The following is a 13,867-nucleotide window of genomic DNA, read 5'->3' on the forward strand; positions in this document are numbered from 1 at the left end:
CATCGATACATGAAACACATTATGGATTTTCTCTTATATCGATGCAACATAGATACATGAAACACATTAAGGATTTTCTCTAACTCAATCGGTAACGCTAGCTGATATGCCACTAGCCCTATTCGTTCAATAATCTCATACGGCCCGATGAATCGCCGACTTAATTTGCCTTTAAGACCGAAACAAAGCATTTTCTTCCACAGAGACACCTTTAAGAACACTTTGTCACCGATCTGAAATTCAATTTCTTTCCGTTTTAAATCTCCATACGATTTCTGTCAATATGAAGCTGCTTTCAAACAGTCGCAAATTATTTTCACTTTCTCTTCGATTTCTCTAACCAAATCAACCCCGTGAATTTGTTTTTCGCTAAGCTCAGTCCAGTACAATGGAGTTCAGCCTTTGCGACCATACAAAACTTCTACGGAGCCATTTTTATACTCAATTGGAAGCTGTTATTTTACGCAAATTCAACCAGCAACAAATATTTCTCCCAGTTGCCTTCAAACTCTAAAACATAACATCTGAGCATATCTTCGAGAACCTGGATTACTCTTTTAGACTGTCCGTTATTTGCAGATGAAAAGTTATACTGAAATTCAACTTTGTACCTAAAGCTTCTTGCAATTTCTTCCAAAACCATGACGTCAACCTCGGATCTATATCCGAAATAATCAAAATTGGTACACCGTGCAATCTCACAATCTCAAATATGTACAATTCAGCCAATCTATCAAGTGAATAGTCTGTACGTACAGGAATGAAATGTGCAGATTTCGATAGTCGATCAATGACAACCCAAATTGCATCTTTCTTCTTCAGAGACAGGGGTATTCCCGACACAAAATCCATCGTCACTATATATTATTTCCACTCCAGTATCATCACTTGATGAAGTAGTCCCGACGGTACTGGATGTTCAGCTTTAACTTGTTGACAAACTAAACATCTTGATACAAACTCTGAAATGTCTCGTTTCATACCCGACCACCAATATAATTGTTTCAATCATTGTACATTTTAATGCTTCCCGAATGTACAGATAAACAACCACTATGTACTTCGATTAAAATCTTCTAAATAAGCTTAGGATTTCTCGGTACATAGATTCTGTTTCTGAACATTAAACAATTATCGACTTAGATTTGGTACTCTGAATCACTAGTCGACACACTTTGCACTCTTTTAGCTTGCGAATCACTATCATATTTCTGAGCTTCGCAAATTTGCTGAATAAATAATTGTCTCGCTTTCAACTCAGCTACAATTGAACCGTCATCATACAAAGCTAACTGTGTATTCATCGTGCGCAAAGCAAATAATGACTTTCTGCTCAAAGCATCAACAACTACGTTCGCTTTCTCGGAATGATAATCAATTACTAACCCATAGTCTTTCAGTAATTCAAGCTATCTTCGTTGTCGCAAATTCATGTCTTTATGAGTCATTAAATATTTTAAGCTCTTGTGATCTGTGAAAATGTGTCATTTCTCACCAAATAAGTGATGTTGCCAACTCTTTAATGCAAACACAATCGCGGCCAACCCTAAATCGTGCGTCAGATAATTCTTTTCATGCGGCTTCATCTATCTAAAAGCATAAGCTATTACTTTGCCTTCCTGCATCAATACACAACCTAGACCATTCAATAACATATCACTAAAAATTATGAATTCTTTACCTGACTCAGGCTTTATAACGCTGGTGCCTCTGTCAATAACGCTTTCAACTATTCAAAACTCTGCTGACACTTTTCAGACCATTCGAACTTTACATCTTTCTGAAGTAATCGAGTCAACGGTGCTGCAAGCATAGAGAATCCTTTCATAAAATATCGATAATAGCCAACTAGTCCTAGAAAACTTTGGACTTCAAATACATTTTTCAGAGGTTTCCAATCTATAATTGCAAAAAATCTTGTTCGAATCAACTCTAATAACTTCAGCTAAAACAATATGTCCTAGAAATCCAACCTCTCAGAGCCAAAACTCACATTTATTGAACTTCGCAAAAAATTGCTTATCTCTTAAGGTTTGCAATACAATTCTCAAGTGCTCAGCATGCTCAGACTCATCTAGAGAATAGATCAGAATGTCATCAATAAACACAACAACAAATCTATCTAAATACGGTCTAAATATCTAATTTATCAAATCCATAAAAATGGCAGGAGCATTAGTTAATCCAAAAGGCATAATAAGGAATTCATAGTGTCCGTACCTCGTTCTCAATGCAGTCTTCGGCACAGTCTTTTACTTGCAATTGATAATAACCCGATCTCAAATCAATCTTTGAAAACACTGTTGCCCCTTTTAACTGATCAAATAAATCCTCTATTCTCGGCAACGGATACTTATTCTTTATCATAACCTTGTTGAGCTGACGATAGTCAATACACATTCTCATTGACCCGTCTTTCTTCTTAACAAACAACACTAGTGCACCCCAGGGCGAGAAACTTGCTTGTGCAAATCCTCTATCAGTTAATTCTTACAACTGAGCTTTCAACTATTTCAATTCTGTAGGAGCCGTTCTAAACAAAGCTATTGATATCGGTGAAGTTCTTGATACTAAAGCAATAGCAAATTCAACCTCTCTAATCGATGGCAAACCCTGTAACTCTTCTGGAAATACGTCTGGATACTCGTAAACATCTGGTACTGATTCAATCTTTGATTCTGACACTTTAATATGAAGTACATATGCAAGATATGCGTCGCATCCCCTTTTTACATATTTCTGAGCTAACATCGATGAAATTACAGCTGGTAAACCACTCAGATCATTTGATTCGATTCAGAGAGCCTCATTATTCTGACATTTCAATTCAATTGTCTTTCATCTCCAATTTACTACTGCATCATGAAATGTCAACTAGTCCATGCCCAAAATTACATCAAACTCATCAAATGACAACAACATCAAATCAGCCATAAAACAGAAACCCCGAGTCATTAATGGACAATTCTTGCAAACTTTGTCAACCAGGACATATTTGCCTAAGGGGTTCGACATTTTTATAACAAACTCAGTAGAATCAACAAGTAAATTCTTACGAAACACTAAGTTCACACATATATATGAATGAGTTGATCCAGGGTCTATCAATGCAACTACATCAGTGTCATAAAGAGAGAATGTACCGGTAATAACATTTGGAGATGATGCTTCTTCGCGAGCACGAATAGCATAGGTTCTGGCAAGTGCTCTAGCTTCAGATCTTACAGCAATGTCTTATGTTGCACCTCTATCACCACTCACATTTCCAACATTACGGTATTGTCTTCCTATCGCAGTCGTGTTGCTTGGTCTTGCATTCTGAGATTTATCTTTCTCATCTAATTTAGGACAGTCTCGAATGAAATGTTCATGTGAACCACATCTAAAACAGGCTTTGTCATTCATTCTACATTCTCTAAAATGTCATTTTTCACATCGTCCACATTCAATTTTATTCGATCTAAAATAACCCACACTTGCCATTGACATAGCTGGAGTTTTTGAACTCGTAAATTGCTTCCCACGATCTCTATTAGAGTACTCTATCAATGCATTTGATCGACTATAAACATCGCGTGATTTCTTGGATAATGAGTGGTAGGGTTTATTCATCAATCTCTTTCTTGAACTTCAGAATCAACCTTTCTCTTTTCTTTGCCTAGTTCTTCAGCTTTGCAAGCACGATCGACGATTACCATAAACTCTTTCAACTCTAGAATTTCGACTAACAATCTGATATCTTCAGTCAATCCATCTTCAAATCTTTTGCACATAATAGCTTTCGTTGAAACACTTTCTCGAGCATATTTACTAAGCCGCACAAATTCTTGTTCATATTCTGTCATGGACATACGGCCTTGTTTTAATTCTAGAAACTCTTTACGTTTCTAATCAATAAACCTTTGGCTGATATATTTCTTTTTGAACTCAGATTGAAAGAAATCTCACGTAACCCATTCTTTCGATACCACTGATATCAAAGTATTCCACCATCGATACGCAGTGTCTCTCAACAAGGATACAACACATTTAATGCACTCTTCGGGTGTACACAGTAACTCATCAAATACTCTGATTGTATTTTCAAGCTAGAATTTAGCTCTCTAGGGATCATCGTCAACTGTAGCCCTGAACTCTTCAACCCCATGCTTACGAATTTTATCAACTGGTGGCATGTTCAATCATATAGGTTCAATAACTTGAGAAAATACAGGGATTGTTTGAGGAATTGGCAGGGGTGGAAGTTGTTGAGCAGCCAGACTTGTCCAGACATATTGAGCGAACCACTCATTCATCATTTGGAAAAAGGCTTCTTTAGCTTCACTTCTGTGACTACTCGACACGGGTCTAGATTTAGAAGGCCCTATCCCTTGAGCAGATGCAGGCGCATTACTCTCGACATCATCTGCTACAACTCGTTTGGGATCCATTACTATACGAAAACATAGTTTATAATGTCAGGATTCATCACACTATCATAGGTTATATATGGCATGTATAACTAGACTCTCACACAAGCTACGTTTTCCCTAGAATCGACTAAATCTTAGCTCTGATACCAACAAATGTAACACCCCTACCCGTATTCAATGCCAGAATAGAGTTACGGAGCTTTACCAACTTACAATACATTTACACATACTTTTAGCATACATTTTCACAATTTAAGCATTCATCATTCAATTTATCCCTTATACGAGCCTACGAGGTCCTAAACATGAATTGGGAGTGATTCGGGATTAAACCGATAACCTAAGAAACTTTAACGGAACTTTGAAAATTTTTCTCAAAACAGAGGACACAGGCCCGTGTGGCTAGGCAGTAAGTCTCACACGGCCACCAGACATGCCTATGTCACAGGCCGTGTGGACATTCAGAATGAAAGTACACGGCTGTGTCCCAACCCGTGTCCAACCCTGTGTAACTCTATGACTTGGATCACACAACCAACACATACGCTCATGTGCTTAACCCGTGTGCCCTAAAAATGGTCACACACACCAGTGTGCCAGGCCATGTGCTAGTCCATGCCAATCCTTAGGGTATACTGACTTATGCCACACGACCAAGTCAAACACCTGTGTGTGAGGCCGTGTGGAGCATACTGACTTGGTTTCAAAATCAACACCAAGAGACACACGACTGTGTAACAAGACCATCTGTCACACACGGCTGAGACACACGCCCGTGTCTCTGCCCGTGTGGACAAAAATAGGCTATTTACCAAGTCAATTTGCCATCAAAATTTTATATGCCTATTTAACTCAAATGGTACCATTTCAAGACACAAATCTGCAGCCAAAAGTCATTAACCAATATACAAATCATACTATATTTAGTTCTACCATTTCAATACTCATCTTACTTTACTAAACATAACTCACCTATATATATCATTAACCATAATCATCCAATTCATTATTCAACATCAATCCACAACAATCACATCTCAACTAAGTAAATACCTCAAACCATAATAAACATTTGAGTGCCATACTTCAACATCCACCATATCATATGGCAATATTTATTACAAACTACATAACATTTATAAGTTATTTTTAAAGGTCAAAATACATTTCCATCAAACATGCCAAAATGACCAAAGCCTATTCATGCCATATACCATATATATGAACTTCAAAAGTACCAAAATAGATGTCCAATAGTGCGATGAAGTCTCTAACGAACCTTGAATCCGAGCTAGCTTTGTAAGACTATAAAACATGGAAAGGTAAACAAAGTAAGCTATGAAGCTTAGTAAGTTCGTATGTAAACATGAAATAATCTTATCATTCATTAACATTTCTAAGTAGATAACATAAATTGTATTAAAACATCAATCACCAAGTCAACATAAAGTTTAACCACATAGTTAAGCATAGGTTCTAGGCTTTCTTTTAATTCGTTACATAAACATTTTCTATACATACCTGTACCTATATGTAACTATTTATCGTCAATTCATTTACCAAATCACTCCTGTTTTATAAATGCTTCTGGTACAAGCACTTCGATTTTCTAATGCCATAGTCCAACTATGGTCTTACACATACATTGCCATGGTCCTGCTGTGGTCTTACATTTACTTGCCTAACCCAGTTATGGTCTTATTTTTTTATTTGCCATAGCCATGCTATGGTCTTATTTAGCAACTCGTCTACTTAAATCCTACATTTAAATTTAATTCTACACATTTAGCTATATGATAATTACAATCTCAATACAATCCATCAATTGAATAAACACATATCTAAGTTCAATTATACAAACTTACCTCGTGTACGGAAATGACGAAACGGACCGACTATTCAATTACTTTGCTTTTTCCCCTATCTAAGTCCAAACTCCTCTTTTCTTGATCTATAAGTAATCAAAATTAGCTTATTTATTCTTCTAATTATTCAATTCAATCCAAAATATGCATCTGAGCTATTTTACACATTAGCCTCTAAACTTTCACATTTTTACAATTTAGTCCTTATTTCACGAAATCACAAATTCATGAAATTCAAGATTAACCCATGCTAGCTGAATTACCCTTATACCCATAACATCCCACATTTTTCATTCATTTCACATTTTAATCACAAAGTTTCAACATTTCTCAATTTAATCCCTATTTTGCATTTTCATTAAAAATCACTTAACAAAACTTGTATATCTATCAAAAAGCATTTATAATCTATCAAGAAACTTCAAAATAAACATGTATTCATCAGTAGCAACATTCAAAATCTTTAGCAATTTTGTAAAATAGTCCCTGGGCTAGCTAGACCTAGCTGCAACGATCTCAAAAAAACGTATAAATCATTAAAAATGGGGAAAAAACCATACATTAATTAGTTATACAAGCTTGGCCAAACTTATCCATGGTTTCTTTAGGTTAAAATCGGCTATGGCTGATAAAAAATGAAGAAGATGGATGTTATTTTACTAGTTTTAATTATCATTAATTACCAAATTACTATTATAACCTTTAATAATAACCTTCAAACATTACAAAACCTTGTCCAAGAATGTCCACTCAAGTTTCAAATGGTTTAATTACCATTTAAGGCCACCATATTTAAAAAACAAAGCTATTTGACACCTTAAACTAATAGAACAACACTTTTTCACTTTACGTAATTTAGTCCTTTTTATCAAATTGAGCAACCAAATGCTAAAATTTCTTAACGAAAATTTCACACCATTATATATTCATGATGTAAAAATTCAAATATTAATAAAATAAATAATTCAACTTCAAAATTGTGGTCCTAAAATCACTATTTCGATTTGACTAAAGACGGGTTGTTACAACTTTAATCAACTCTAGGCAAGGGTGATTAACTTGCTTTAGTGGTCATAACTAATTCCTATTTTGGGTTTCTACTCAATCGACTAGTCATTGCCATAGCAGGATCACTCGATCTTCCACTAAACTAAAGAGTTGGCAAGAACTAATTAAATTGCTACCTAAATAACTTCCTAGGGTCGTCAAGCCTAAGGTTCAAGTTCTTCCTCTCCCAAACAGTTAATCCGCTAAGAAAACCCCATTTAACAATCAACTAGTGATTAATTGATTCCTATATAAAAATACAATTAATTGAAATACCTAGGGATGACCTAACCAATCACTTATATTTCTACAAGCACAAACACATAATTAGGAATAAAAATTAAAAGAAAAGCATTAAAAAAATTTTCTATGTTACTCCTCACACTTGAGAGAACACATTGTCCTCAATGTGTAGCTCAAGAAAGATAAGGAAAGAAGTTACCTGATTGGTTGTGATTGTTTTGTCAGCTAATGATGGGTACGTCATCCTTTGTTCGTTGTACATTCGAAATTGTTGTACTTCTTTCATATAGGGTTCCTACACCAAAAATTCGAAATAGAATAACAAAAAAATAATATTCTACTATTACTCCTAAAATAAAAATTATCCTAAAATTATTTACAGTCTTCAAAAATAAAATTTCTGTTTAATCATCATCTAAATCCTTAAAATGGTACGAACCCCCTTTTTCCATGGGTGCTTTCTCCTTCCCTGAGACATTTTTTTGAAGAGCCACCACCCGACAGATTTGCATACCGGGTCAAGCTACGAATGATAGGACCCTTTGGCGTGGAATACTGCGACTAGAATGTTGCCTCATAATTGTCCTCCTCCCTTTGAAAGTCTCGCACAATAGCCTCATCCTCTTCCTCTCATTCTTCCTCATTCTTTGGCTCCTTGAATCTAGTGTTGAATGATCTAGACATATCCAAGTTTGGCAAGTAGTTTGGTTCTTTGATATGGTTTTACTGTGCAAACTCTTGAATGACTGATCATGTTTGTTGCATCTAGTAGAGCATCCAGTGGATCATCCAATCTATCTTCGCGATCTCACTCGTTATTTCTTTTCAAGTTTTTGTTGTTACTTTCTTTAATGATGCAGGGATGTTCATTTTATGCTTTGTTCTTTGGCTCCAATCTGCAATTTGCTGTCTCTAAAGCTCAACTTATTTAGTGTACGTGGAGTCTCCAATAAAACTCTTTGTTAGATTCATGAATTGCTCATGATCTTCCATTGGAACTTTAGCCTTTTTGCATAAATTTGTCATAAGGTTAGGAAACAAAACCCTAACTTTTTGGTTACTAATGCATCACTTTATGTTTTGATGTATTCATCTCTAGACACATCTATTTTTTCTGCAAAATTTCGTACAACAAGATAGCTTGAAAAGTATTTACGTTAGAGACATTCAATGTAGGGGCTATTCTAGTACAAATAAGTTGCATCCATATCTTATCCGCTAGGAACATAATTTCTTGATTAAAATTAGTCGAGAATTCAGTATCCGGTCTATGGTTCGATATGCCTCTCCCTTAAGTTAAATATTTTACATCATCTATTTCTATGTTCCTAAATGTGTTTAAATCAGTGTTATCTAGGAAATCCACTACACAGTATAGGACATTGTAAAATTCACATATTTCTTGAGGAGTAACCTGTACTTCTTTACCTCATATTGTAACAATTTCTCATATTTCATAATACGGTCTCCTTATCTTTTGATCCCTAAAAAAGGCACAGAGCTCTTGAACTACCAAGATAACTACATTGCCTTTAAGAGTGACACAAAATCACCTCCATCAATGATACCAGGCCAATGTCCAAATCTGATTACATAGAACCATCGATGGCTTTCTTGAATAAATTTTTTTCCTTGTAAATAAAAAATATATATTTTTCAGCATTTGGGTTTTGAAATTTTGAGGGGTCTAAAACCATGGGTTTTTCTTGTGCCTTAGTCTTTCTTGATTTCCTAGAAGGCATTTTCAATATAATTTTTTCTAGGCATACTAAAAAATTAACAAACAATGTATTTCAAAGGCAATAGAATATATATTCAAGTTGGAACTCTTAACGTTGGCTTTGAAATCATGCTGCTCGCTTTCCTAAGATTGTGATGACTTCCCTTGTTAGTGATTATAGTCAAACCTGCACCAAATAAAATGAGAAAAGATTGTAGCAAAATAGAAGAGAAAGGAAGAAGAAGAAGAAAAGGTTAAGCTAGGTTTTGAAGAATTTTGAGATGATTTGAGAGAGTTTAGAAGTTAAGAAAGGTTTAGGGTTTGGTTAAAAGAGTGTTAAGAAATTAAAAAGGGGATTTGAAGATTAAAAATTGGTTACAGTGAAGTTAAAGGTCAGCAATTTGCGTAATTGGGTCGGGTTGACCCTACAAAAATTGCAGCAATGTCACAACATAGTGGTTTTCTGTTATGACACAATGGTTTTGTGTCACGACACTCCTAATAGGATGCCGATGTCCTAAAATCAGGGTTCAATGTTGCGACACACTCTAAAATTTTGAAAACCTGGGTAAACTTCCCCCTGTGCCATGATAGTAAGACAACTTTCTCGATTCTTTCGATTTTGGTAGAGGTGTCATGACACAAGGGTGCTGTGTTGTGACATTGACTCTACTTTCGCCCATTCTTCCTATTTTCAATACGTCTCATTTCTTTAAAAAAAATTAATACAAATTAAGGCCTAAAATACTAATTATTTAAAAATAAAATAATATACATAAAATTAAAATCCAAATAAGAATATCAAGTTTTGCTGACGGACTCATTCGTCAGCTCTATTAGTATATAAATGGACGCTTCTTTGGTTTCGTTTCTGTCGACATTAGTCCAACATCCGTCATGCCATTCCACTTTTCTTTGTTTATCCTGCTCTTTGAATCTACTCTTTGTTCCTGCATTTATCACTAAAAATACCTTCTATAGATTAAAGTAATTAGCCACATTTGTAAATATTCTATAACCTAGTGGTTCTAACTACCTCTTGTAGTTCTGATTCCATGAAGTATTCTCGTTATATGTTTCATTTGCACTTTTAATTTTCTATTCTTAAAGTTATTGATAATCCTTGTAGGACCTAGAAAATCTTCCAACACTAGGGATTTTTCAAAATTAACCTTGAAGTCTAAAGTTATATATTCATTCCACATCTTATACTTACATTGTTCGATTAAGCCCTCTTTTAATAGTTCTATTAACTGGGTGCTGGTTTTATCATATGATTCTAATAAAAATTGGGTGCTTTCTAATTCTCTTAACTCTAGGTTAGTATTTCTTGGTAAGGTCATTAGGTTAAGAGTAGCCTCTAAGTTACTAGAAATTCTATCAATACATATGGTCCCTAACTTGATTAATATTGTAAAATTCCTAGGGTTTTTGAAGTTTTAGGAAATCTTATTAAATATTATTATTTTAAAAAATTTCTCCACATTGAATGAGCCTTCCTTTATGTAATTCTCAGTTTCTTTTACAGGATTTGAAAGCTTTAGTAAGTCATCTATCAATTCCATAAAGGTTAACATCTCACAGAAAGTTTGAAATAGGGTCGAGACACTTATCTCGTCATTTAGGGCTTGATGTTGTTTATCCTCTAATTTTGTTGAAACCGATGTTGTCAGGAGAGCAATTTCAATGTTTGACCCAATTTTCATTTCTACTATTGGCTCTGTCTCACTTTGGACACCCTTTTGTAACATTGTTTCTTCTTTGAACTCACTAGGTTCTGTTTGATTACTTTCACAACTTGGGGTTTCCTAGCTACTCAAGATTTCACCTTCTCTAAGTACTATTACTGTTTGGTTTTCCTCTTCATCTATGCTTTTATACTGAGTTTGTTCATCCTAATGACAAATTATACTCACACTTGTGCCCTTGTCATTGTCCTGTAGGTCTGTTAAGCCTTCCTCTCTAACTTGGCTCAATCCTAACATTAGCAATCTTTGACTTTCCTGAATTTCCCATTCTTCATAAACTCCTTCTTTATAGATTTCATCGTCATAGTCTATTTTATCATTGGACCACATGTAACCGAATTTGTCCATGATTTTTTTAACTATTCTTACCGAAATCTTTCCTATTTTCAAGTGTATATACTTGTGAATTTCTTGAAGAAAAGAAAATTGTTAGTAAAATGAATAAATAAATACAGAGTATTGAAGATTGCATCTATCATTTATAAATTTCCTAATTATTCTAATAAATGCAAAAAATTAAAATCAATTTACTGACATTGCCTCTTCAGCAATGACGCCAACAACTTGACTGCCTCTAGATGTACCAACGTCCAAAGTAAGAATCTTGCATAAAAGATATAGAATAAAGTGGTGTTCGTAAGTATACAGGTCAGGTTGTAATATAGTTACAACAAAGTAGGTAAGTACTCTAAGAATCGTACCCAAGGGAGGTTAGTATTAAATAATTTCTAACCTAATCACAAATAGATTTAATTAGTAATTTAAATAAATTATAGTACGATAAAACATAAAAGAAAATGTTTTTAGATATAAATAATGAAATCTAAATAACAAAAACCAAAATATAAAGAAATTAGAAAAACTTAAGTTATAAACTTTAATCAACTACAGGCATGGGTGATTAGCTTGCTTTGGCGGTCATAACTAATTCCTATTTTGGGTTTCTACTCAATCAACTAGTCATTACCCTAGCAGAATCTCTCGATCTTCCATTAAACTAATGAGTCGAAAAGAACTATTAATCTCTCGACCTCATAGTCTAGACCGGTTTGGGGCTAAGGTGTTCACGGATAGGCCATACCAATTTTGGGTTAATTCCCACCTAAATGACTTCCTAGGTTGTCAAGCTTAGGGTTCAAGTTCTTTCTCTCCCAAACAGTTGATCCGTTAAGAAAACCCTACATAAGAATCAATTAATCACACTTCCACTCGCTAATCCCTTATAAGAGGATTAGTTCCTCATAGATCTCATGAACATAATAGACTTGAATCTAAAGAGAAACATGAATAACAACCAAGAATAGAGTTTGGAAAATCCTGTTTGTATTTGATAGATAAAATACAGAAAATCCACTAGTATTTGATCGCATGTACAAACCACTTTTTTGAAGAACATAAAAAGAGCTAAAATAAACCTAAAGTCTAAGAATTGAGAACTGAAATTACAAATAAAATTCTTAAGTCTAAAAATATGTCCATAACAAGTGCTAAATGAGCCTATTTATAAAGTTAAGGTCTTCAACCCTAGGTCAGTTGATGCTCTCGTGTTAAATATTTGATTGTACAAACCAAAATGCTTTTGGCTCTTAAATAACTCCTGTATAGGACTGATGTCGTGACACCTTGGTGTTTGTGTCTTGACATTGAAGGTAGTATGCTGAGGTTCAGGGTTGCTTTAGAGGTGCACATCCCATGGTTGTGTCGTGACACCAAAGGCAATCTCGATATTCTTGTATTCTGCTCCCTATGTTACGACATCAAACTTCCCGTATTGCAACATAGCAACCTATATTGAGTTTATACGTCCTTTGATGGTCTCCTGCACACTCACTAAGTATATTAGCTCACCTTTAGGCCGCATCCGGCCCCTAAGGTCAACAAAAGACTCATAATACACTTTTTATTGCATTTAGACTAAATTATGAAAATTAATAAAAATATAATGAAAATGCTTGAATTGAAGCTCTTCAAGTGAAAAAACTAGTTTAATTTGCTACACCGAATTATGGAAGATCATCTGTGCTTGAGCTTGTAGAAATACAAGTGATTGGTTAGGAGCATGTTAATAGGATTTTATGAATAGGCTATAAATTTAGTTTGATAATAATTGATTGTAAATTATCTAATTTTAGATTAATTTGTTCAATTTATTACATTATGAATATATCTATGAAGTTAAGTATACCACATGCTAAATAGGTATATAAATAACATGCATGTTTCATTGAATTATAAGTTGTAAAAATTTACAGACTTGGCCAATTTAGTCTATGTACCGAATTACCTAGGGATGACCTAACGCATTGTTTGCTCAGAGCCAAAAAAGCTATCTCGTAAATATTTTTCCTAGTACCTATTTTAAGCATGAATCTATTTTCTTGATGAACCAAAAATGAAACCTTAAGCCTATTATATATTCTATTTGATCATTTATTTCTTGTTCCCTACACAGATTTAGACATCCGACCATTAATATTAAGGGATTAGGTAGATACATCACAGTGGTTTCAAAAGAAAAGAAAAAAATGAGTAAACTAAAGAATTGTATGGTATAATGAGTATAAGATTTCTTTATCTTGTAGAAAAATAAAGTAAAATGCCAATTGAGAAAATCTCAATGAAAAATAAAGACAAAGTGAGTTGGAAAAAGAATAAAATAAAATATGATCTCAGATGATTGCACTCATGGATACTATACGAGGCCTTGGAAATGGAGAAATAAGGAAGGTGAGGAAAGTGAATCTAAGGTGGTGAGATTATTCAAATATTATGGGAGTATAGGGGACAATATAATGTTCCAAACTACTTTCATGCTTTGCCGTTTTGTCGAGC

This window comes from Gossypium arboreum, chromosome 7 (genome assembly GCF_025698485.1).
Source record: "Gossypium arboreum isolate Shixiya-1 chromosome 7, ASM2569848v2, whole genome shotgun sequence".
Lineage (NCBI taxonomy): Eukaryota > Viridiplantae > Streptophyta > Magnoliopsida > Malvales > Malvaceae > Gossypium > Gossypium arboreum.